General features: G+C 44.9%; 1 pseudogene; it reads left to right on the plus strand.

Annotated features, from left to right (window-relative positions):
* LOC129824876 (glutamate receptor ionotropic, kainate 2-like) overlaps positions 1-25,515 on the plus strand; it is a 185,209-nt pseudogene that overhangs the window by 60,433 nt on the left and 99,261 nt on the right.

The raw sequence follows: 25,515 nt of genomic DNA on the forward strand, positions 1-25,515 counted from the left end.
TTGTAAATGACTATTGTAGCTGGAAACTGATTATTTTTTATTGAATATCTAGATAGGCGTACAGAGGCCCCTTATCAGCACCCATCCCTCCTGTGTTCCAATGGCACGATGTGTTAGCGAATCCAAGTTTATCATTTTAAAAGGCTAATTGACATTAGAAAAGCCTTTTGCAATCAATGTTAGCGCAGCTGAAAACTGTTGTACTGATTAAAGAAGCAATAAAACTGGCTTTCTTTAAACCAGTTGAGTATCTGGAGCATTTGTGGGTTTGACTATAGGCTCACAATGGCTAGAAACAAATAACTTTCTTCTGAAACTCATCAGTCCATTCTTGTTCTGAGAAATTAAGGCTATTCCATGCGAGAAATTGACAAGAAACTGAAGATCTTGTACAATGCTATGTACTACTTCCTTCACAGAACAGCAGAAACTGGCTCTAACCAGAATAGAAAGAGGAATGGGAGGCCCTGGTGCACAACTGAGCAAGAGGATAGGTACATTAGAGTGTCTAGTTTGAGAAACAGATGCCACACAAGTCCTCAACTGGCAGCTTCATTAAATAGTACCCGCAGAACACCAGTCTCAACGTCAACAGTGAAGAGGCGACTCCGGGATGCTGGATGAAGGATGAATTGCAAAGAAAAAGCCATATCTCACACTGGCCATTAAAAATAAAAGAGGTACATGGGCAAAAGAACACGGACACTGGACAGAGGAACTTTGCCTAGAAGTCCAGCATCCCGAAGTCGCTTCTTCAGTGTTGACGTTGTGACTTGCAGGTACTATGTAATGAAGCTGCCAGTTGAGGACCCGTGATTTTTGATTCCAACTGCCATGTCTTTGTGAGACGCAGAGTAGGTGAACGGATGATCTCCACATGTGTGGTTCCCACCAGGAAGCATGGAGGAGGAGGTGTGATGGTGTGGGGGTGCTTTGCTGATGACACTTTCTGTGATTTATTTAGAATTCAAGGCACACTTAACCAGCATAGCTACCACAGCATTCTGCAGCGATACGCCATCCCATCTGGTTTGAGCTTAGTGGGACTATCATTTCATTTTCAACAGGACAATGACCCAAAACACACCTCCAGGCTGTGTAAGGTCTATTTGACCAAGAAGGAGAGTGATGGAGTGCTGCATCAGATGACCTGGCCTCCACGATCACCCGACCTCAACCCAATTGAAATGGTTTGGGATGAGTTGGACCGCAGAGTGAAAAGCAGCCCACAAGTGCTCAGTATATGTGGGAACTCCTTAAAGACTTTTGTAATGCATTCCTCATGAAGCTGGCTGAGAGAATGCCAAGAGTGTGCAAAGCCGTAATCAAGGCAAAGGTTGGCTCTGCCCCACCTGCTCTGAATGACGGGTCGCCACTGCATGAGAGCCAGTTTCATCATAGCGCTTGAGGGTTTTTGCGACTGCACTTGAAGAAACTTGAATATTTCTTGAAATCTTCCGCATAAACTGATATGCATGTTTTAATGTAATGATGGATTTTTGTTTCTTTTTGCTTATTTGAGCTGTTCTTGCCATAATATGGACTTGGTCTTTTACCAAATAGGGCCATTTCTTCATACCATCCCGACCTTGTCTCAACACAACTGATTGGCTCAAACACATTAAGAAGGAAAGAAATTCCACAAATGTACTTTTAACAAGGCACACCTGTTAATTGAAATGCATTCCAGGTGACTACCTCGTGAAGCTGGTTGAGAGAATGCCAAGAGTGTGCAAAGCTGTCATCAAGGCAAAGGGTGGCTACTTTGAAGAATCTCAAAATAAAATATATTTTGACTTATTCTATAATATAAAAAATAGTTAAGAAAAACCCTGAAATGAGTAGGTGTGTCCAAACTGTTGACTTGTACTTTATATAAAAATAATAATTAAGTATCAAGCATGAATCAGGCTATTTTTTTATTTTAGGATCTTTTCGCTTTGGATATGGCGCCGTATCGGTACAGCGGAGTCAACCTGACGGGTTTCAGGATCCTAAACACTGAAAACTCTCAGGTGTCATCGATCATCGAGAAGTGGTCCATGGAACGTCTTCAAGCCCCACCCAAAGCGGACTCAGGCCTCCTGGACGGATTCATGACGGTACGGTTGAAACTGCTTATGGCTCTGTTATGCTGTGCATGCGCAAACATGTTTATTGCGGTACTTCATCAAATTATATTGCTACATTTATTGGATTTTTCTCGTACAAACACTTTGTAAAGCCATTGTGTATGGAATGGTCAGTTTATATGCAATGTGAAATATAAAAATGTAAGGAAAGAGTTACTTTTATTCGTAACAGGGCAGGATAGCCAGGGCTTTAGTCCAGGTGAGAGGCTCTCTGGGAGGGCACCAAGGCTGGGCAGTAATCCCGTCTGGAGCTCTGGGGCTGAAGCTCCTGGGTCTAAATGCTCTCTAATGAGACGATTTGGATGGTAATGGACGTTTATCTGCACTCCTTCACTCGCCTCCTCTCTCGCTCTATCCTCTGGGAACCCTGCCAAAATATGACAATCTGTCAGTGTAAGGAGAGAGAGAGAGAGAGCAAATTATGGTAATGACGGGCTCTACTTTTTTTTCGGGGTGCCATCCAAAAAAGCCAGCAACGATGAGGTAATTTGAAAGTGGAAAAAAAAGAAGTGGAGCCCAGGCATGGTCATTCAAGGTCCTTCTCTGTATTGATTTGTCTGAAACCGCCCATGACTTAATTTTCGCTAGCATGATATGAAGACCCTGGGGAGATGTATGCCTGTGTTTTTCAGTTTGGTATCTCTTTCCTCTGTCTGGGTATAGGACGGCAGTAAATCCATGGTGACTCTTGAGAGGTACAGAAGCAGAAAGCAGAAACGCAGTGTGAGAAACGGAAACGTATGCTTTGTGAATTGGAATTTAGTCCTACCCTTATCTTGCTGACTTGCTTATGGTTGCGCCATATGATATCATGCCATACTGTTTTTCATGGAAGCTGCAACCCCTAAACTAGAGCACGTGCATGTCCAACACTGTCTGTGTGCTTATTCAAAGCAAAGACACTGTAGGCTCTATAAGTATCCTTTCAATCTTATTATCCAATGCACAGTAAGCTGCGTTCATTCGGGTAGGAATCTGCTCGGATGTCTTGCTAGAGAAAGACCCATTGCATCATACGGAAGCATACCACCCCTAAAGCAATTCCCCTAGGATTATACACAAGATAAAAACAACAATGCTGCTATTCATGTATGCGAGGATTAAAGTTGCCACACCTATTTCGAGTAATTCCTATCCTAGAGCAAAAACTCTTGTTCAGGTTTATTCTCGAAGGCTGACGTAGGCTGCTAATACATATTCAGCAATTGAGGGTGGGAACATTGTGGTAATTTCCACATGTAGCATAGAAATAACAAAAAAAATAGGGCACTATTAGCACATACAAATGCATTGAATAACAGATTCACTACATGGAACAACAGACAGTCCCCCCCAAAATCGAAACAAAGTTTGTTCTGAAGTGTCTGTCCTATATCTGAGAGATATAAGAAAGATCTGGATTCTTTGTAATATTTTTTACATGTATTTAACCCCTTATTTTTTACTCTAAAACAGTCTCCATATATATTTCCATACATTTTTTCAACTGTTACCGGGGCACCTTCAGACGAGTCTTGTGAGTTCCATGGTAGTCCTAGAGCAAAACAACCAACATGTTCGAGAGAGTCTTACCTTTCCACTGAGGGGTCATGTTAGTGTGTAGCCCAAACTGCTCCAGACAGAAGTTGGCAGATCGGCTGTACCGACTTCAGACGAGTCCCAAGACGCTTGTGGGGGTCGTAGAGCCAAACCGCTCAGACACTACATACGTTTTCGTGAGAATACCGATTTTTGGGATGTCTCATGGTCTGACAAACACTGCTGTAGATCGGTCACCTTCCACAGCAGATGCAGAAGGCCAACATAAGTAGATGCGGTCTGTCACGCCCTGACCTTAGAGAGCCTTTTTATTTCTCTATTTGGTTAGGTCAGGGTGTGATTTGGGTGGGCATTCTAGGTCGTCTATTTCTTTGTTGGCCGGGTATGGTTCCCAATCAGAGGCAACTGTCTATCGTTGTCTCTGATTGGGGATCATACTTAGGCAGCCCTTTTTCACACCTTCAGGTGTGGGATCTGGTCTTTGTTTTGTGTGTAGTTGTTTTCGGCACTGCATATAGCTTTACGTTCGTTTTGTGTTTTTTTTGGTGTCATTTAAAATACAAGTCTAATGTATGCCTACCAAGCTGCACCTTGGTCTCCTTCTAACAACAGACGTAACACGGTCGATTGAGACACAGCCCGTTGAAAAGAACTGAATATCTCTAGCTTAAACTGACGGATTTTGCTGGATCCAATCAAGTTGTAGAAACATCTCAAAGATGATCAATGGAAACAGGATGCACTTGAGCTCAATTTCGAGTCTCATAGGAAAAGATCTGAATACTTATAAATTTGTTTTTTTATTATTAATACATTTACAAACATTTCTAAAAAACAGTTTTTGCTTTGTCATTAACAGCTATAGTACCAATAGCATCCGCCATGGCAGCAGGGGGGCGGTAAATCCCAGCAACAAATAAATGTGTATTCTGGTTTATGGACACCTTTACAATCAGGAGCTCAAATTTCTTGGGAACGGAAATATTTAAAGATTAAATTAGATTTGACATATATGGCCACTCCCCTTTCTGTAATCTGTCACATTATAATAATGTACTTCAATGTCTTTATCAGAGACATAATAATTTAACCATGTTTCTGAGAGAGACAGCATGTCAGAACATGAATCCTGTACCCAAATGTCAATTGTGTCCGTTTTTTAAATCATACTTTGCACATTTAGGTGCATTAGCCCAACCTCCCGACAAGATTTAAAGTCAGAGGGGATATTCAGCTCATTCCCATCAGAGTTAACAGGCATAGGGTCATCTGCAGCTATTTGTTGAGTGAGCTGAGACTTGTCCAAGTTCCCTGGCCAATCGCGTGAGAGCAGAGCAGATTGAGCATTTGACAGACCTCCCTCAAGTAGCTGGATACAGGGACTGGGGCGGGAATTGGGAGAGCAGTGTTGGCAGAGCTCAGTCCACCTGGATGAAGCTCCCGCCAAAGGAGTGGAACTGCTGCAGGGTACCAATGCTCTATTCTGGGTGTGCAAAGGAGGCCTTGGTGTTGTTTCTGTTGCGGGGTTTGGGGGCTGCCATTGGGGGCAGGAGTGTCCGAGGCCTGCCATGGGGATGGGAGTAGAGTAGGGAGGGTAACCAAAACTAGCCTGGGAGGGAGGATGTGGGGAGAATTGAGGAGGGTGGTGTGAAGAGAACTGTGGCGAAGCTCCAAACTCTCAGTATATGAGGGCTGATTATGAGAATGATACATGGTATGGACTGCATCATGTGGTGCGGTAGTGGGCGATGCTGTGTAAAGCTGGGCTGAGTTGAAGTGGGCCTGGTCTATTAGAGCTGTGCTGTGATGGGCCGGATCTGGTAGAAATGTGCTTGATGGGCCGGTCTGGCAGAGCTTTGCTGAGGTGGGCCTGGTCTGGTAGAGATTTGCTGTGATGGACCGGGTCTGGTTCATGATCTACACTGATTGAAGTTGATTTAACGATGGACATCGATAAGTGATCATTGCTTTCACCTGGAAGACCTAGACCCACTCCAGTTCGCGTACCGCCCCAACAGATCTACAGATGAGGCAATCTCAATTGCACTCCACAGTGCCCTTTCCCACCTGGACAAAACAAACACCTATAGTACCAGTCAAAAGATTGGACACCGCTACTCATTCCAAGGTTTTTCTTTATTTTTACACATTTCTACATTGTGGAATAATAGTGAAGACATCAAAACTATAAAATAACACATATGGTATCATGTAGTAAAACAAAATGTAGTAAAAAGGATTTGCCAATTTGATTCATGATGATGACTGCTAGCTAAGATATTGAAAGCATGATGTTGACATGATCAGTCCAATCAAAGCTCAAATCAAATCAAATCAAATGGTATTTGTCATATAGCCATGGTTAGCAGATGTTAATGCGAGTGTAGCGAAATGCTTATGCTTCTAGTTCCGACAATGCAGTAATAACCAACAAGTAATCTAACCTAACAATTCCACAACTACTACCTTATACACACAAGTGTAAAGGGATAAAGAATATGTACATAAAGATATATGAATGAGTGATGGTACAGAACGGGCAAGATATAGGCAAGATGCAGTAGATGGTATAGTGTACAGTTTATACATATGAGATGAGATGAGTAATGTAGGGTATGTAAACATTATATTAAGTGGCATTGTTTAAAGTGCTAGTGATACATTTTTACATAATTTCCATCAATTCCCATTTTTAAAGTGGCTGGAGTTGAGTCAGTATGTTGGCAGCGGCCACTAAATGTTAGTGGTGGCTGTTTAACAGTCTGATGGCCTTGAGATAGAAGCTGTTTTTCAGTCTCTCGGTCCCTGCTTTGATGCACCTGTACTGACCTCGCCTTCTGGATGATAGCGGGGTGAACAGGCAGTGGCTCGGGTGGTTGTTGTCCTTGATCATTTTTATGGCCTTCCTGTGACATCGGGTGATGTAGGTGTCCTGGAGGGCAGGTAGTTTGCCCCCGGTGATGCGTTGTGCAGACCTCACTACCCTCTGGAGAGCCTTACGGTTGTGGGCGGAGCAGTTGCCGTACCAGGCGGTGATACAGCCCGACAGGATGCTCTCGATTGTGCATCTGTAGAAGTTCGTGAGTGCTTTTGGTGACAAGCCAAATTTCTTCAGCCTCCTGAGGTTGAAGAGGCGCTGCTGCGCCTTCTTCACAACGCTGTCTGTGTGGGTGGACAAATTCAGTTTGTCCGTGATGTGTACACCGAGTAACTTAAAACTTTCCACCTTCTCCACTACTGTCCCGTCGATGTGGATAGGGGGGTGCTCCCTCTGCTGTTTCCTGAAGTCCACAATCATCTCCTTTGTTTTATTGACGTTGAGTGTGAGGTTATTTTCCTGACACCACACTCCGAGGGCCCTCACCTTCTCCCTGTAGGCCGTCTCGTCGTTGTTGGTAATCAAGCCTACCACTGTAGTGTCGTCCGCAAACTTTATGATTGAGTTGGAGGCGTGCATGGCCACGCAGTCGTGGGTGAACAGGGAGTACAGGAGAGGGCTCAGAACGCACCCTTGTGGGGCCCCAGTGTTGAGGATCAGCGGGGTGGAGATGTTGTTACCTACCCTCACCAGCTGGGGGCGGCCCGTCAGGAAGTCCAGGACCCAGTTGCACAGGGCGGGGTCGAGACCCAGGGTCTCGAGCTTGATGACGAGTTTGGAGGTATGGTGTTAAATTCTGAGCTGTAGTCGATGAACAGCATTCTCACATAGATATTCCTTTTGTCCAGATGGGTTCGGGCAGGGTGCATTGTGGTTGCGATTGCGTCGTCTGTGGACCTATTGGGTCGGTAAGCAAATTGGAGTGGGTCTAGGGTGTCAGGTATGGTGGAGGTGATATGGTCCTTGACTAGTCTCTCAAAGCACTTCATGATGACGGAAGTGAGTGCTACGGGGCGGTAGTTGTTCAGCTCAGTTACCTTAGCTTTCTTGGGAACAGGAACATTGGTGGCCCTCTTGAAGCATGTGGGAACAGCAGACTGGGATAAGGATTGATTGAATATGTCCGTAAACACACCAGCCAGCTGTTCTGCGCATGCTCTGAGGACGCGGCTGGGAATGCCATCTGGGCCTGCAGCCTTGCGAGGGTTAACACGTTGAAATGTTTTACTCACCTCGGCTGCAGTGAAGGAGAGCCCGCAGGTTTTGGTAGCGGGCCGTGTCAGTGGGACTGTATTGTCCTCAAAGCGAGCAAAAAAGTTATTTAGTCTGTCTGGGAGCAAGACATCCTGGTCCGCGACGGGGTTGGTTTTATTTTTGTAATCCGTGATTGACTGTAAACCCTGCCACATACCTCTTGTGTCTGAGCTGTTGAATTGCGACTCTACTTTGTCTCTATACTGGGACTTAGCTTGTTTGATTGCCTTGCGGAGGGAATAGCTACACTGTTTGTATTCGGTTATGTTTCCGGTCACCTTGCCCTGGTTAAAAGCAGTGGTTCGCGCTTTCAGTTTCACGCGAATGCTGCCATCAATCCACGGTTTCTGGTTTGGGAATGTTTTAATCGTTGCTGTGGGTACGACATCGTCAATGCACTTTCTAATGAACTCGCTCACCGAATTAGCGTATTCATCAATGTTGTTGTTGGACGCAATGCGGAACATATCCCAATTCACGTGATCGAAGCAGTCTTGAAGCGTGGAATCAGATTGGTCGGACCAGCTTTGAACAGACCTGAGCGCGGAAGCTTGCTGTTTTAGTTTCTGTTTGTAGGCTGGAAGCAACAAATTGGAGTCGTGGTCAGCTTTTCTGAAAGGAGGGCGGTGGAGGGCCTTATATGCGTCACGGAAGTTAGTATAACAATGATCCAAGGTTTTACCTGCCCTGGTAGCACAATCGATATGCTGATAGAATTTAGGGAGTTTTGTTTTCAGATTAGCCTTGTTAAAATCCCCAGCTATGATGAATGCAGCCTCAGGGTGTGTGGTTTCCAGTTTACAAAGAGTCAGATAAAGTTCGTTCAGGGCCATCGATGTGTCTGCTTGGGGGGGAATATATACGGCTGTGATTATAATCGAAGAGAATTCCCTTGGTAGATAATGCGGTCGACATTTGATTGTGAGGAATTCTAAATCTGGTGAACAGAATGACTTGATTTCCAGTATGTTGTTATGATCACACCACGTCTCGTAGATCATAAGGCATACACCCCCGCCCCTCTTCTTACCAGGAAGATGTTTGTTTCTGTCGGCGCGATGCGTGAAGAAACCAGCTGGCTGCACCGACTCCGTTAGCGTCTCTCGAGTGAGCCATGTTTCCGTGAAGCAAAGAATGTTACAATACCTGATGTCTCTCTGGAATGTTACCCTAGCTCGGATTTCATCAACCTTATTGTCAAGAGACTGGACATTGGCGAGTAGTATGCTAGGGAGTGGAGCGCGATGTGACCGTCTCCGGAGCCTGACCAGGAGACTGCTTCGTTTGCCCCTTTTACGGCGTCGTTTTTTAGGATCGCCGGCTGGGATCCGATCCATTGTACTGGGTGGAAGGCAAAACACAGGATCCGCTTCGGGAGAGTCATATTCCTGGTTGTAACGATGGTGAGTTGACGTTGCTCTTATATTCAGTAGTTCCTCCCGACTGTATGTAATGAAACCTAAGATTACCTGGAGTACCAATGTAAGGAATAACACATAAAAAAACGAAATACTGCATATTGTCCCAGGAACGCGAAGCGAGGCGGCCATCTCGGTCGGCGCCGGAAGTTGATACCGTACATATCAAGCTACCGTACATATAACGTGATTAGACGTCATTTTATCTGTGGCCAATCACCTTGAGCCTTCTTGGAAGGGCACTTGTAATATAAATCTATGGCAGGACCCAAAGGGCTGACATGTTGGATGTCTATCCTTACTAAGGACTTAAACTTGGTGATGACATAGTGTCCCCATGAGTGACAGAACACTGAGCCAATCACGGCGCAATGCTCCTATTTTCTGCTGGCTCGCCCACCACCACAGAAAGCACTGAGCTAGGCTGAAACACCTGCATTTTGGAGCTGCCTCACTCAAGAAAACCAAAAAAGAGAACGTGTTTGTATCCGGCTTTAATAACTCAATGATATATATATTTTTTTTACATTGTTTGCAAACTGATATGTGACACGTATTAATGCCAAAATAACATGCAAAACAGGCAAGCCCCAAAAATATATATATTTTATTGCTAAAAATGTGGGGCTCAAAACAGCCCTGAATGACGGGTCGCCTGAATGACGGGTCGCCACTGATCTTTACTGTTTATATTTTTGACAACTTTTACGATTACTCCACTACATTCCTAAAGAAAATAATGTAATTTTTACTCCATACATTTTCCCTGACACCCAAAAGTACTCATTACATTTTGAATGCTTAGCAGGACAGGAAAATTGTCGAATTCATGCACTTATCAAGAGAACGTCCCTGGTCATCCTTACTGCCTCTGATCTGGCAGACTCACTAAAAACAAATGCTTTGTTTGTAAATTGAACTGTGGCCCTGGCTATCTGGCTATCTGTAAATAAAAAATAAAAAAATCGTGTTGTCTGATTTGCTTAATATAAGGCATTTTAAATGATTTATACTTTTACTTTTGATACTTAAGTACATTTACAACCAAATAATTTTAGACTTTTACTCAAGTAGTATTTTACTCCGTGACTTTTACTTTTACTTGAGTCATTTTCTTATAAGTTATCTTTAGAAGAAAAGAAGGGTACTTTTTCCACCATTGGTTGGAATTGGCTTGGAGGGTTCGTGGGTGGCTTTTCACCATTTCTGTGGATTCCTTACTCATTGTTAGAAAAAAGTATATGAATCCTATAAATTAAAATGGCCAGTTTGGGCGCGATCATTTAGCTTAATTTCTCAGAGAGATGATTATTATTTTTTTAACAAAATGATGTTGCAGAAAGTTATCTTAATCTTATCTGTTTCTGACTACAGAAAGTTTTCTTTCTCCAGCAGTTATTTTGACAATTCTCGCACATATGCACGACCACACGGTAATGGCAATCACACACCATAATATACACACAACATTTAAGACACAACAACAATCCTGCTCTATCCAACCCAAATCCAAACCTTTCAAAAACATCAACATCTACCTATTCTTTTCTTTGTTCGGTCCTTGGAAATAACACCCTTTCAGTGTTATATATTTTTATTTCCAAAGGAAAAATAGGAATAGAATAGAATAGGATTGGAAAGGTGTTCTAAAATCAGTAGCACTTTCTAGTGTGTGGGCCAGTAGCCTTCTGCCATCTTGAATGGAATCAGTAAATTAGGAACGAACTGAAGGAAATGTACAGAACAAGCTCATATGACCTTCCAAAGTATCCCTAGCATAGCTCGTTCCATCTCCAGAATACAGTGTCCTTCACATTCTATTTCTATGTTCCGTCAAGCCTCCCTAGCGCTTCTCTATATCCAGTGACCAGGCAACAGTTTTGTAGCAGATGGTTGCCAGGACAACACCATCCCAGAGTCACCTTGTGGTGTCATGGCTGATTGATAGACTGAAACGGAACGAGGAGGACGTCTATAGTCGGTCTCAGTAAAACATGCAGGTATGCATGCAGTGTTTGTCTCGCTATACTGGCCCCTGAATTGATGCAGTATATACTGTATAATCACATTAATGCTGAGTTCCCTGGGTTAGTCCAACAGTGTGTAAATTAACTCTGTATAATAAACTGTATGTATACTGTGGTGTTTTCCTCAGCCAGGACAAGAAACCCACACACAAAAGCGAATTAGAGCATACACACACACACATTTTGTTTGGCAGATTGTCATGTTTCGACATTTATGACATGTATGAATGCATAATAAGAGCAGGGATCATAATTACACCAACTCGTGTGTGTTGTGTGCGTGTGCGCTTGTGTGTGTGTGTGTGTGTGTGTGTGTGTGTGTGTGTGTCCGCCTAAGTGCGTGCGTGCACATGCATGCAGGTAGGGATACTAATTAAACCAACTTGTGTGTTTTGGGTGGGTGTTTGTGTGTGTTTATGAATGCAGGTATGTGTTGGTGAATGTATGTGTGTGTGTGTGTGTGTGCCTGTATATGCGTGTGTGTTTGTACTGTATACGTGTGTATAATGAATTACGATGCCACATTATACTTCATCCTCCAGCGACTGTTAGTGTTCCTCAGTGCTCTCGACCCTAAAGTCACAGTGTAGCTAAACAACACAGACATGTGCACCATGCTAACGAGGTGAAACGCTTAACAGGCTAAACGACTACAGTAAAACCACACCTGGCCACACCACACCTATAAAAACCTGTCAAAAAACGTAGTCAAATTTAGCACACACATACATTGCATTTGCCGATAACTGTAAAAATGTCGTATTGTCACAACACGATAGAGTATTCATCCCTCCTTTTCGTGACTGTGTGTGCGTTCCACCAGAGTATAGAGATACTACAGCTATAGTGCCTCATCCAATGCATCCAGTACAGTAAACACAGATGGCAGGGAGGGAGGGAGGGCACTAGCTGGGGAGAACAAGCTCTCCTCCCAGTATTAACAAGCACTGCTGGGACCAGAGGAAAAAGAGGGAAGGATAACCACCCACACAGTGAGAGATGGAGGAACCTGCTCTGTATGGCAGCCGCAGCTACAGCCACAGTCACGCTCTGATTAGCAGCGTTAACCTGAAACAAGCTGGAGGTTTGGTATGGAGGTAGATTGCTGAAAAAAAAAATGCAAATGAATCCTCCATAGTTTTGTGAGGGAGGAGGAAGAGGAGGAGATGGGATATACTGGGTTTTACAACTACTCAATGCCGAGCAGGGGAGATGTTCCCCCAGCACGAGGTGTCCTCGGGCGGGGAAGGACTTGGCACAGACCCTACCCTCCCTGGAACTTACATGGCTAGTTTCTAGCTTCCAAACTCTCCATCCTTCTGTGCAAGGCCCTGGGCCCTCATGCAGCAACAGTTTACTGAATGGGGAAATGTAACGGAGCACTCCGGTTGCCATGGCAACCCACGCTCCGTTGATCTGAGTCTGACCCAAGCCCACCATCTGTCAGGCTAGAAAACAAGCAATGGCTTTGCACACTGTGATGTGTGCTTTGGATCTTTTAGCTGGACTGGCGGGGTTCTTTGTGGTCATTACGGTTCCTGTGATGTGGCTCCTTTTAAAGCGAATGACTGTGGAGTGCAGACACACTCTGCCCTGTGCTGGGCGCCACCAGCTGGGCTTGGCAGAGCATCAACGCTATTAGCGGCACACGCACCTCACTCCAGAGAACCTTTGTGTGACAGAGAACACACAGAGAGAGAGAGAGAAACCTTAGTCATCTTAGTATGCAGCACCAAGCAAATAGGTGTTAAAAAATAGAGTATCAGAGAAAATCCTAAGCATCACCCCTTCCTTCACAAACACAGACACACACACACACACATACATAGACACACACATCTCAAAAAGAGTATATGAGGAGAGTCCTGCTTGTTTAAAGAAGAGTGGTCATGTGTGTTAGGTCTACAGCGACTAAAAAGTAACCGAAAGGTCGCTGGTTTGAATCCCCAAGCCGGCAAGGTGGAAACATCTGTTGTTCTGCAAGACGGTTCATCCCCAACAACCAACTGCTCCACGGTCTACAATGATGCGGATGTCGATTAAGGCAGCCTCCCGCACCTCTCTGATGGGTTGAGTTAAATGTGGAAGACATTTCAGGTGAATGCATTCCCTTCTCTCACCACCCGTAGGAGCAACCAGTGTTGTCATTGTCATGGACAGTGACTCTCTCATGGACTCTGACGAGTCCGACGTGAAGGATATACTGCTTTCGCGGGCCCAAATCCTCATCATTTGCGAGAAGAGAAGACAGAAGAAAAGGGGGCGGAGGTTGGGCTGTCTTCTGAGAATTCGTAGGTTCTATTGGCAAACATGCGATAATTGGAAAATAAAATCGATGACCTACGAGCAAGATTAAACTACCAAAGGGACATTAAAAACTGTAATATCTTATGTTTCACCGAGTCATGGCTGAACGACAACATGAATACCATACAGCAGGTGTGTTATACACTGTGTTGGCAGGATAGAACAGCCGCCTCTGGTATGACAAGGGGTGGCGGTCTTTGTATATTTGTAAACAACAGCTGGTGCACAATATCTAAGGAAGACTCAAGGTTTTGCTCGCCTGAGGTAGAGTATCTCATGGTAAGCCGTAGACCGCACCATATACCTAGAGAGTTTTCATCTGTATTTTCCATAGCTGTCCACATACCACCACAGACCGATGCTGGCACTAAGACCGCACTCAATGAGCTGTATATCGCCATAAGAAAACAGGAAAATGCTCATACAGAGGCGCCGCTCCTAGTGGCCTGGGACTTCAATGCAGGGAATCTTAAATCCGTTTTACCACATTTCTACCAGCGACCAGAGGGAAGAAAATACTCTAGACCACCTTTACTCCATACACAGAGACACGTACAAAGCTCTCCCTCACCCTCCATTTGGCAAATCTGACCATAATTCTATCCTCCTGATTCCTGCTTACAAGACAAATTGAAGCAGGAAGCACCAGTGACTCGGTCAATAAAAAAGTGTTCAAATGAAACAGATATTAAGACTGTTTAACTAGCACAGACTGGACTATGTTCAGGGATTCTTCCGATGGCATTGAGGAGGACACCACATCAGTTACTGGCTTCATCAATACGTGCACAGATGACTTCGTGCCCACAGTGACTGTACGTACATACCCCAACCAGAAACCATGGATTACAGGCAACAGCCGCACTGAGTTAAAGGGTAGAGCTAACGCTATCAAGGAGCGGGAGAAATTCAGCTATGCCCTATGACGAACCATCAAACAGGCAAAGCGTCAATATAGGACTAAGATCGAATCGTACTACACCGGCTCTGAAGCTCGTCGGATGTTGCTCGCAATCTATTGCAGACTACAACGAGGAGCACAGCCGAGAGCTGCCCAGTGACACGAGTCTACCAGATGAGCTAGATTACTTCTATGTTCGCTTCGAGGCAAGTAGCACTGAAACATGCATGAGAACATCAGCTGTTCCGGACTACTGTGTGAACACACTCTCCTTCAGCCGATGTGAGTAAGACATTTAAACAGGTCAACATTCGCAAGGCCGCAGAGCCATACGGATTACCAGGACGTGTACTCCGAGCATGCGCTGACCAACTGGCAAGTGTCTCCACTGACATTTTCAACCTCTCCCTGTCTGAGTCTGTAATACAAACTTGTTTCAAGCAGACCAACATAGTCCATGTGCCCAAGAACACTAAGGTAACCTGCCTAAATGACTAACGACCTGCAGCACTCACACCTGTAGCCATGAAGTGCTTTGAAAGGCTGGTCATGGCTTACATCAACACCATTATCCCAGCAACCCTAGACCCACTCAAATTTGCATACCGCCCTAACAGATCCACAGATGATGCAATCTCTATTGCACTCCACACTGCCCTTTCCCACCTGGACAATAGGAACACCTATGTGAAAATGCTATTCATTGACTACAGCTCAGTGTTCAACACCATAGTGCCCTCCATGCTCATTACTAAGCCAAGGACCCTGGATTTCCTGACTGGCCGCCACCAGGTGGTAAGGGTAGGTAACAACACATCCGCTACACGTCCTCAACAAGGGGGCCCCTCAGGGGTGTGTGCTCAGTCCCCTCCTGTATTCCCTGTTCACTCATGATTGCATAGCCAGGCACAATTCCAACACCATCATTAAGTTTACCGATGACACAACAGTGGTAGGCCTGGTCACCGACAATGACGAGACAGCCTACAGGGAGGTGGTCAGAGACCTGGCCGTGTGGTGCCAGGATAACAACCTCTCCCTCAACGTGATCAAGACAAAGGAGATGATTGTGGACTATAGGAAAAGGAGGACCGAACACGCCCCCATTCTCATCGACAGGGCTCTAGTGGAGCAAGTTGAGAGCTTCAAGTTCCTTGGTGTCCACATCACCAACAAACTAACATGGTCCAAGCACATTAAGACAGTCGTGAAGAGGGCACGACAATGCCTATTCCTCCTCAGGAGACTGAAAAGATTTGGCATGGGTCCTCAGATTCTCAAAAGGTTCTACAGCTGCACCATCGAGAGCATCCTGACTGATTGCATCACTGCCTGGTATGACAACTGCTCGGCTTCCGACCGCAATGCACTACATAGGGTAGTGCATACGGCCCAGTACATCACTGGGACCTGCCATCCAGGACCTCTATACCAGGCGGTGTCAGAGGAAGGCCCTAAAGATTGTCAAAGACTCCAGCCACCCTAGTCATAGACTGTTCTCTCTGCCACCGCATGGCAAGCGGTACCGGAGCACCAAGACTAGGTCCAAGAGGCTTCTAAACAGCTTCTACCCCTGAGCCATAAGTCTCCTGAACATCTAATCAAATGGCTACCCAGACTATTTGCATTCCCCCCCCCCCCCTTTACGCTGCTGCTACTCTCTGTTATTATCTATGCATAGTCATTTTAATAACTCTACCTACCTGTACATATTACCTCAATTACCTCAACTAACCGGTGCACCCGTACAGACTCTGTACTCGTACCCCCTGTATATATCAATCAATTCAATCAATTTTATTTTATATAGCCCTTCGTACATCAGATAATATCTCGAAGTGCTGTACAGAAACCCAGCCTAAAACCCCAAACAGCTAGAATGCAGGTGTAGAAGCACGGTGGCTAGGAAAAACTCCCTAGAAAGGCCAAAACCTAGGAAGAAACCTAGAGAGGAACCAGGCTATGAGGGGTGGCCAGTCCTCTTCTGGCTGTGCCGGGTGGAGATTATAACAGAACTATGCCAAGATGTTCAAAAATGTTCATAAGTGACAAGCATGGTCAAATAATAATCATGAATAATTTTCAGTTGGCTTTTCATAGCTGATCATTAAGAGTTGAAAAACAACAGGTCTGGGACAGGTGGCGGTTCCATAACCGCAGGCAGAACAGCTGAAACTGGAATAGCAGCAAGGCCAGGCGGACTGGGGACAGCAAGGAGTCACCACGGGCGGCAGTCCCGACGCATGGTCCAGGGCCCAGGTCCTCCGAGAGAAAGAAAGAGAGAAGGAGAAAATTAGAGAGAGCCAAGATTTTCAAAATGTTCATAAATGACAAGCATGGTCAAATAATAATCAGGAATAAATCTCAGTTGGCTTTTCATAGCCGATCATTAAGAGTTGAAAACAGCAGGTCTGGGACAGGTAGGGGTTTCGTAACCGCAGGCAGAAACAGTTGAAACTGGAATAGCAGCAAGGCCGGGCGGACTGGGGACAGCAAGGTGTCAGCATGCCCGGTAGTCCTGACGTATGGTCCTAGGGCTCAGGTTCTCAGAGAGAAAGAGAGAACGAGAGAATTAGAGAGAGCATACTTAAATTCACACAGGACACTGGATAAGACAGGAGAAGTATTCCAGGTATAACCAACTGACCCTAGCCCCCCGACACATAAACTACTGCAGCATAAATACTGGAGGCTGAGACAGGAGCGGTCAGGAGACACTGTGGCCCCATCCGAAGAAACCCCCGGACAGGGCCAAACAGGAAGGATATAACCCCACCCACTCTGCCAAAGCACAGCCCCCACACCACTAGGGGATATCCTCAACCACCAACTTACAATCCTGAGACAAGGCCGAGTATAGCCCACAAAGGTCTCCACCACAGCACAACCAGGGGGGGGCGCCAACCCAGACAGGAAGTTCACGTCAGTAACTCAACCCACTCAAGTGACGCACCCCTCCTAGGGACGGCATGAAAGAGCACCAGCAAGCCAGTGACTCAGCCCCAGTAACAGGGTTAGAGGCAGAGAATCCCAGTGGAGAGAGGGGAACCGGCCCTGGAGAGACAGCAAGGGCGGTTCGTTGCTCCAGAGCCTTTCCGTTCACCTTCACACTCCTGGGCCAGACTACACTCAATCATATGACCTACTGAAGAGATAAGTCTTCAGTAAAGACTTAAAGGTTGAGACTGAGTCTGCGTCTCTCACATGGGTAGGCAGACTGTTCCATAAAAATGGAGATCTATAGGAGAAAGCCCTGCCTCCAGCTGTTTGCTTAGAAATTTTAGGGACAATTAGGAGGCCTGCGTCTTGTGACCGTAGCGTACGTGTAGGTATGTACGGCAGGACCAACTCGGAAAGATAGGTAGGAGCAAGCCCATGTAACGCTTTAAAGGTTAACAGTAAAACCTTGAAATCAGCCCTTGCCTTAACGGGAAGCCAGTGTAGGGAAGCTAGCACTGGAGTAATATGATCAAATTTCTTGGTTCTAGTCAGGATTCTAGCAACCGTATTTAGCACTAACTGAAGTTTATTTAGTGCTTTATCCGGGTAGCCGGAAAGTAGAGCATTGCAGTAGTCTAACCTAGAAGTAACAAATGCATGGATTAATTTTTCTGCATCATTTTTGGACAGAAAATTTCTGATTTTTGCAATGTTACGTAGATGGAAAAAAGCTGTCCTTGAAACAGTCTTGATATGTTCGTCAAAAGAGAGATCAGGGTCAAGAGTAACGCCGAGGTCCTTCACAGTTTTATTTGAGACGACTTTACAAACATCAAGATGAATCAATGAATCAATGAATGAATATAGCCTCGCTATTGTTATTTTACTGCTGCTCTTTAATTATTTGTTACTTTTATTTGTTATTCGTATTTTCTTTAGGTATTCTTTTTTAAACCTCATTGTTGGTTAAGGGCTTGTAAGTAAGCATTTCACTGTAAGGTCTACACCTGCTGTATTCGGCACGTGTGACACATAAACATTTATTTGATTTGATTTAAGCACCTGCTAACTTCGCTAGGCTAGCATAGAAGGGAGGTTGCGTGGTTAAATGCCCTCTTAATCAGAGACAGGCTGAGCAGCACGATGCTAATTGGACAAAGGCCGCGGAAGTGGGCATCGCTGCCAATAACACACTGTCCCCGGAAGGGACTGGAAACAAGCTCGGAAATCTGGCAAGCCCATTTGTCTAACTCAGTCGAATGAATGAACAAGCGAGCGAACGAACGAAAAAACACATGAGCTCTGTTCCTCAATGCCGATCTTCGATTCACTCTCCCCCACAAAGTGCTCTCCCTCTTCTTCTCTCTCTTTATCTCAGTCTATCAAAATGGATTACTTTATTCTCTTCCTTTTGCGCTCTTCCTTTCTGCCAGGTAACAGATTGTTTTTTTCACTGGGTTGCTCAATGAAGGGGCTGCCTATCCTTGATTCCCTATGCATCATATCAGTAAGCAAAAGGGAATAGCAAATTTCAGATGGCAAAAGCAAAAAACTAATTGGAGTAAGAAAAAGCAATGGGCTGCTCTGTTGTTACGGCATGTGGAAATGCAATGTGGTGAAGGGATTACGCAACAGAAAAGGAGATGGCATAGCCTTCTCATCCCCACGCTCTCACATTCAGCCTTGAGCTCAATTAAAAAGAGAGAGAGGATGGGGGAGAGAAAGAGAGTGGGAAGGGAGATAGAGACTGGGTAGAGAAAGAGAAAAGGAGAGAGAGAAGAAGAGAGAGAGAGATAGAGACAGGTAGTGAGAGAATGAAAGAGAAAATTAAGCAAAAGATAGGGGGAGAAGAGAACAAGGGTGATTGTTGCCCCCCCCCCCCAAAAAAAAAATACTTCCTGTCACTCCGGGGCTGTTTCCCGCCAAAACAATCTACCAGAGCCAGTGGAGAGAGAGCTCTCGTCTTCTCTCTTATCTGCTAACAGCCCTGAAACAGCTCTGACATTCTCCATAAATCACATTCATCATGAGATTTACGTCACATCAACGGTCTTTTGGTGGTCAGAAAAACAGCATGCTACAGTACTATATGTACTAAGGGGACCATCAAGTCTCAGCAAGGAAATGTCACGTGACATGTTTGGAAATTGAATAGGGGTAAAAATAGATAAGACCCAGAGAATATTCTACTCTTTATATTTACTTACTATGTAATTGTGATGTACTTACGAGAGAACCATCAAGTCTCTGCAAGGAAATGTACACTGTGACATGTCTAGAAATAACTATTCTAGAATAGACGTAGAAATTGATAACCTAGATAATATTTTTCTCATAACGAAGATTGTCAAGAAATGTCACTTTGTCACGGTCTAGAAATAAAAATAAAATATATACTGACTATACAAAAGATTAAGAACACCTGCTCTTTCCATGACAAAGACTGACCAGGTGAATCCAGGTGAAAGCTAGGATCCCTTATTGTTATCACTTGTTAAATCCACTTCAATCAGTGTAGATGAAGGAGAGGAGACGGGTCAAAGAATCATTGTTTAAATCCACTTCAATCAGTGTAGATGAAGGAGAGGAGACAGGTTAAAGAATCATTGTTTAAGTCTTAATACAACTAAAACATGGATTGTGTACGTGGGATATTCAGAGGGTGAATGGGCAAGACAAAAGAAAGTAGGTTTGTGTCAAGAACTGCAGTTTTTCACACTCAACAGTTCCTTGTGTGTATCACCAATGGTCCACAACCCAAAAGGACATCCAGCCAACTTGACACGACTGTGGGAAGCATTGGAGTCAACATCGGCCAGCCTCGGCCAGCATCCCCGTGGAATGCTTTTGACTCCTTCTTTTTGAGTCCATCGCGGGCTTAATGTTTTTTTTACACTCAGTGTATGTGGTCGTATATAAAACAGGTGGTGCAACTCAATATATGGAAGGTGTTCTTAATGTTATGTTGTGTGCATAGAAATAGGTAAACCAGACAAAATTCTACTTATTAGGAAAACTGTTCCCCTCGTTTTCAATATACTACTTCTCCAGGAGCTACTGTATATGCTAAGGGTACAGCGATGTTTACCAAACACCTTCCAATAATAACAATAATCCCCATATTATTATAATGAGCCACTTCCTGCCTCTTCTATGCACTCCCTTGTTTACGTTTCCCCTGTACACAGTAATATATGGTGTTGAGTGTACACTCACTTCCCTCCGAGGCAGTAGCTAGCTGGTGAGTCAGGGTGAATAGCAGGTCAGCAACCTGATGATGATGTCATTAGTGTTAAAGGGATATTTTGGGATGTTGGCAATGAGGCCCTTTATCTACTTCCCCAGAGTCAAATAAACTAGTGGATACCATTTTATGTCTCTGCGTTGAGTTTGAAGGAAGTTTCTAACTAGCATCATAGCAATTGCTAGCATGCTAGCTGCTCCTTTAGACTTCCAGTCATTTTGCTGACGCTAAATTTATGCAGCAGCCTCTAATGTGCTAGTGATGGCTGTTATACAGTCTGATGGCCTTGAGATAGAAGCAATTTTTCAGTCTCTCGGTCCCAGCTTTGATGCACCTGTACTGACCTCGCCTTCTGGATGAACAGCGGGGTGAACAGGCAGTGGCTCAGGTGGTTGATGTCCTTGATGATCTTTTTGGCCTTCCTGTGACATCGGGTGCTGTAGGTGTCCTGGAGGGCGGGTAGTTTGCCCCCGGTAATGCGCTGGGCCGACCGCAACAACCTCTGGAGAGCCTTGCAGTTGCGGGCGGTGCAGTTGCCGTACCAGGCTGTGATATAGCCCGAAAGGATGCAAACAATTGTGCATCTGTAAAAATGTGTGAGGGTTTTAGGTGACAAGCCACATTTCTTTAGCCTCCTGAGGTTGAAGAGGCTCTGTTGCGCCTTCTTCACCACACTGTCTGTGTGGGTGGTCCATTTCAGTATGTCAGTGATGAGTACGCCAATGAACTTGAAGCTTTCCACCTTCTCCACTGCGGTCCCGTCGATGTAGATAGGGGGTGAACCCTCTGCTGTTTCCTGAAGTACACAATCATCTCCTTTGTTTTGTTGATGTTGAGTGAGGTTTTTTTTCCAGGCACCACACTCCCAGAGCCCTTGCCTCCTCCCTGTAGGTTGTCTCGTCATCGTTGATAATCAAGCCTACTACTGACTGTTGTGTCGTCTGCAAACTTGATGGTTGAGTTGGAGGCGTGCTTGGCCATGCAGTCATGGGTGAACAGGGAGTACAGGAGAGGGCTGAGCAAGCACCCTTGTGGAGCCGCAGTGTTGAAGATCAGCGGAGTGGAGATGATGTTTCCTATCTTCACCACCTGGGGGCGGCCGTCAGGAAGTCTTGGACCCAGTCGCACAGGGCGGGGTTCAGACCCAGGGTCTCCAGCTTAATGATGAGCTTGGAGGGTACTATGGTGTTGAATGCTGAGCTATATTCAATAAACAGCATTCTTTTTTCCCCCTTTATGGGGTGGATCAGCTTAATATTGCGGAAAGAATGTTGCTTCCATCAATGTATTTGTCTGCATCATTTCCAATCCCCCATATATTTTTGGGGTAAATATACATATCCATACACACATGCTGTCACGATCGTCTTGCTGTGAGAGATTGGACCAAGGCGCAGCGTGTGCAAAATACATCCTCTTTATTTAAAGAAGAGAGAAACAAACGAGAAACAAACAACTATAAACAAACTAACAAAAATGACGACCGTGAAGCTAATAAGACAAATAGTGCTGACACAAACACTACACATAGACAATTACCCACAAACAGCTAAAGCCCATGGCTGCCTTAAATATGGCTCCCAATCAGAGATAACAATAACCAGCTGTCTCTGATTGAGAACCAATTCAGGCAACCATAGACTTTCCTAGACACCTACACTGAACACTAACCCATCTACTCTATTTAACCCCCTAAACCATACAACACCCTAGACAATACAAAAACACACAAACTTCCCTATGTCACACCCTGACCTAACTAAAATAATAATGAAAACAAAGATAACTAAGGCCAGGGTGTGACACATGCATACATATACACATATATACAGACACATACCTATATAGACATACATACTTTAAAAAATAATATACCATTATTATTATTCCGCGCAAACCCTACCACCGATCCCCCAATTGGAGTTAAATAATGAACACTTCTGCTTTTACCTTCAATTTATACATCTTATACACATGTTACAGACACAGTCTACTTTACAATAGTTCTCTCTTGTTTGTTCTTAGTCCTTCCTCTATTTCTGATGTACATCCAGTATGATTTCTATTTGTAACTGTGCTATTTCACAAAAGTTCCGAACCTATATACATTTCACAGATCCCGTATGCCCTACATTGTTTATCTTGTTATTAGTCCCACCCTTCAGCTCCATTCAACCCCTCCCATCTATCTCTCAACGTCATCCATTTCGGATTTATATTTGCCATATATTTTTCAACTGAGCATGGAGCATGGACACCTCCCTCCAGGTGTCGCCCAACAGAACCACAGATGATGCAATCTCTATTGCACTTCACACTGCCATCTCCCACCTGGACAAAGGGAACAACTACATGATAATGCTACTCATTGACTACAGCTCAGCGTTAAACACCATAGTGCCCTCCAAGCTCATCACTAAGCTAAGGACCCTGGGATTGAACACCTCCCACGGCAACTGGATCCTGGACTACCTGACTGGCTGCCCCCAGGTGGTGAGGGAAGGAAACAACATATGCACCACGCTGACCCTCAACATGGGGGTCCCTCAGGGGTGTGTGCTTAGGCCCCTCCTGTACTCCCTGTTCACTCACGACTGCGTGGCCGCGCACGGCTCCAACACCATCATTAAGTTTGCAGACGATACGACGGTGGTTGGCCTGATCACTGACGACAATGAGACAGCCTGTAGGGAGGCAGTGTGGTGGCAGTGTGGTGCCAGGACATCAACCTCTCCCTCAACGTGATCAAGACAAAGGAGCTGATTGTGGTCAACAGTAGAGCACGCCCACATCCACATCGACAGGGCTGTAGGGGAGCGGATCAAGACACATGTATGTTTGAGGAATTTTATTTATGAGATTTCTTCTGTTTGAATTTGGCGCCCTGCACTTTATCTGGCTGCTGTCATATCGATCCCGGTAGCGGGATGCAGCCATAAGAAGCTAATTAGCAGTCTTATGGCTTGGGGGGTAGAAGCTGTTCAGGGTCCTGTTGGTTCCAGACTTGGTGCATTGGTACCGCCTTCCGTGCAGTAGCAGAGAGAAGAGTCTATAACTTGGACGGCTGACAATGTTTAGGGCCTTCCACTGACACTACCTTGTGTAGAAGTCCTGGATGGCAGGGAGCTCGGCCCTGGTGATGTACTGGACAGTATGCGTTACCCTCTGTAGCGCCTTGCGGTCAGATGCCAAGCAGTTGCCATACCAAGCGGTGATGCATCCAGTCAGGATGCTGTCAGTGGTGCAGCTGTAGAACTTTTTAAGGATCCGAGGGCCCATTCTGAATATTTTCAGCCTCCTGAGGGGGAAGAGGTGTAGCATTATTCTCAACTGTGTTTGTGTGGACCATGATAATTCCTTAGTGATGTGGACACTGAGGAACTTTAATTAAATAATTGTACTGTATAAACACACACACACACACACACAAACACAGTACCAACAGTCAGACAGACACACACACACACACACACATGCAGGACTCCGTAAGCTGTGGGAGGGGTGTTTTAGTATGAGGGGGGGAGGGAACCGGTAAGGAGAGAGGGGGGTCATGTCATTATTCACCGAGTTGCGTTATCATGCAGGCATGATGAAATGATGCACCCAAGTGTGGACCGCGTGAGAATACTAATGTGATGGTTGATGCAGACACACACACATGCACAGTATACGCACATGCATAATCATGCACATACAGGACCAGTCAAAAGTTTGGACACAGCTATTCATTCCAGGGTTTTTCTTTTTTTACTGTTTTCTACATTGTTGAATAATAGTGAAGACCACAAAACGATGAAATAAGACATATGTAATCATGTACTAACCAAAAAAGAGTTGAACAAAACAACAAATATTTTATAGTTTAGATTCTGCAAAGTAGCCACCCTTTGCATTGATGACAGCTTTGCACACTCTTGGCATTCTGAGCATTTGTTGGCTGCTTTTCCTTCACTCTGCAGTCCAACTCATCCCAAACCATCTCAATTGGGTTGAGGTCAGGTGATTGTGGAGGCCAGATCATCTGGTGCAGCACTCCATCACGCTCCTTCTTGGTCAAATAGCCCTTACACAGCCTGGAGGTGGTGAAAAACAAATGATAGTCCCATATAGCCCAAACCAGATGGGATGGCGTATCGCTGCAGAATGCTGTCGTAGCCATGCTGGTTAAGAGTGCCTTGAATTCTAAGTAAATCACAGACAGTGTCACCAGCAAATCACCTCCACACCATCACACCTCTTCCTCCATGCTTCACGGTGGAAACTACACATGCAGAGATCCTCCGTTCACCTACACTTGCATCTCACAAAGACACGGTGGTTGGAACCAAAAATTGCAAATTTGGACTCGTCAGACCAAAGGACAGATTTTCATCGGTCTAATGTCCAATTCTCATATTTCTTGGCCCAATCAAGTTTCTTCTTATTATTGTTGTCCTTTTTTGGTAAAAGACCAAGTCCATATTATGAGGAACAGCTAAAATAAGGACAGAAGAACAACAGTCCGTCATTTCTGTAAGACATGAAGGTCAGTCAATGCGGAAAATGTCAAGAACTTTAAACGTTTCTTCAAGTGCAGAATGAGTAGGTGTGTCCAATCTTTTGACTGGTACTGTACATATTCTCAGAGAGCACACACAAATCTACGTCCAAACACACAAAATGCAAGTCCGTCACACACACACACAGACACTCTTGGCAGCCAGCACTGTGGGGTTTTGCGGTTTACCTAAATGAGGAAACTGCATGCGACTGAGACAGATGAGGCATGCCTCTGGGCAGTGGGTTTAGCTATGGGACCTGGTCAAAAGTAATGCATTATAGAGAATACAACCGTTTTTGACAGGGACAGTGGAAGCTTGGAAAACCATAGAACAG

This window comes from Salvelinus fontinalis, chromosome 27, assembly GCF_029448725.1.
Source record: "Salvelinus fontinalis isolate EN_2023a chromosome 27, ASM2944872v1, whole genome shotgun sequence".
Lineage (NCBI taxonomy): Eukaryota > Metazoa > Chordata > Actinopteri > Salmoniformes > Salmonidae > Salvelinus > Salvelinus fontinalis.